Source organism: Phalangium opilio, unplaced genomic scaffold, assembly GCF_054372755.1.
Source record: "Phalangium opilio isolate 3A_F unplaced genomic scaffold, DU_Popi_V2 ptg001170l_1, whole genome shotgun sequence".
In the NCBI taxonomy this organism is placed as follows: domain Eukaryota; kingdom Metazoa; phylum Arthropoda; class Arachnida; order Opiliones; family Phalangiidae; genus Phalangium; species Phalangium opilio.
Window position 1 is genome coordinate 5259210 of NW_028324255.1, and position 2159 is coordinate 5261368.

General features: G+C 46.2%; 1 non-coding gene across 1 annotated transcript; it reads right to left on the bottom strand.

Moving 5' to 3' along the window:
* Window positions 1-413: 413 nt before the first annotated feature.
* On the bottom strand, window positions 414-486 carry TRNAT-GGU (transfer RNA threonine (anticodon GGU)). Its single transcript has one exon. It is a non-coding gene; the product is annotated as a tRNA-Thr (tRNA).
* Between the last annotated feature and the right edge of the window lie 1673 nt (window positions 487-2159).

A 2159-nucleotide genomic window follows, 5' to 3' on the forward strand; every position in this document is an offset into this window, starting at 1 on the left:
CTTTCGGTTAACAGTCGAACGCGCTAACCATTGCTTCACGGAAGCTCAGAAATTAAATGGTTGTCAGGTATTGTGGAAAACATATGACTTTTTGCGTTAAATCTGAGACCTCACAACACCGCTCCCGGATGGGCTCGAACTAACAACCTTACGGTTAACAGCCGAACGCGCTAACCATTGCACCACGGAAGCCCAAAAATTAAATGGTCGTCAAGTATTGTTGAAAAACTTTGGCTTTTTACGTTACAATTGATATCTCACAACACCGCTCCCGGGTGGGCTCGAACCACCAACTTTTCGGTTAACATCCGAACGCGCTAACCATTGAGCCACGGAAGCTAAGAAAATAAATAATTGTCAGGTATTGTGGAAAACTTATGACTTTTTACGCTACATCTGAGACCCCACAACATCTCTCCCGGGTGTTCTCGAACCACCAACCTTTCGGTTACCAGCCGAACGCGCTAACCATTGCGCCACGGAAGCCCAAAAATTAAACGTTCGTCAGGTATTGTGCAAAAACACTGACTTTTTACGTTACATCTGAGACCTCACAACACCGCTCCCGGGTGGGCTCGAACCACCAACCTTTCGGTTAACAGCCGAACGCGATAACCATTGCGCAACAGAAGCCCAAATATTAAATGTTCGTCTGGTATTGTGGAAAAACCCTGACTTTTTACGTTACATCTGAGGACTCACAACACCGCTCCCGGGTGGGCTCGAACCACGAACTTTTCGGTTAACAGCCGAACGCGCTAACCATTGAGCCACGGAAGCTCAGAAATTAAATGTTTGTCAGGTATTGTGCAAAAACACTGACTTTTTACGTTACATCTGAGACCTCACAACACCGCTCCCGGTTGGGCTCGAACCACCAACCTTTCGGTTAACAGCCGAACGCGCTAACCATTGCGCCACTTAAGCTCAGAAATTCAATGGCTGTCAGGTATTGTGGATAACTTATGACTTTTTACGCTACATCTGAGACCCCACAACACCTGTCCTGGGTGAGCTTGAACCACCAACCTTTCGGTTAACAGCTGAACGAGCTAACCATTGCGCCACGGAAGCTTAGAACTTAAAATGTTGTCAGGTCTTGTGGAAAACCTTTGAATTTTACGTTACTTATAACACTTCACACTAACCCTCCAGTGTGGGCTCTAACCACCTGCCTTTCGGTTAACAGCCGAACGCGCTAACCATCGTGCCAGGGAAGCCTAAAAATTAAATGGTCGTCAGGTATTGTGGAAAAACATTGACTTTTTACGTCACATCTGACATCTCACAACACCGCTCCCGGTTGCGGTTGAACCACCAACCTTTCGGTTAACAGATGAACGCGATAACCATTGCGCCCCGGAAGCCCAAAAATTAAATGGACGTCAGGTATTGTGGAAAAACATTGACTTTTTATGTCACATCTGAGACCTCACAACACCGCTCCCGGATGGGCTTGAACCACCAAACTTTCGGTTAACAAATGAACGTGATAATCATTGCGCAACGGAAGCCCAAAAATGAAATGGTCGTCAGGTTTTGAGGAAAACCTTTGACTTTTTACGTCACATCTGAGACCTCACAACACCGCTCCCGTATGGGCTCGAACCAACAACCTTTCGGATAACAGCTGAACGCGCTAACCATTGAGCCACGGAAGCTCTGAAATTAAATGGTCGTCAGGTATTGTGGAAAACTTATGACATTTACGCTACATCTGAGACCCCACAACACCTCTCCCGGGTGGGCTCAAACCACCAACCTTTCGAATAACAGCCGAACGTGCTAAAAATGCGCAACTGAAGCCCAAAAATTGAATGGTCTTCAGTTATTGTGGAAAAACTTTGGCTTTTTACGTTACATTTGAGATCTCACAACACCACTCCCGGTTTGACTCGAAATACCAACCTTTTGGTTAACAGCCGAACGCGCTAACCATTGAGCCACGGAAGCCCAAAAATTAAATGGTCTTCAGGTATTGTGGAAAAACTCATGACTTTTTACGCTACATCTGAGACCTCACAACACCTCTCCCGGGTGGGCTGGAACCACCAACCTTTCGATTAACAGCCTAACGCGCTAACCATTGCGCCACGGAAGCCCAAAAATTAAATGGCCGTCAGGTATTGTGGAAAAACTTTGACTTTTTACGTCACATC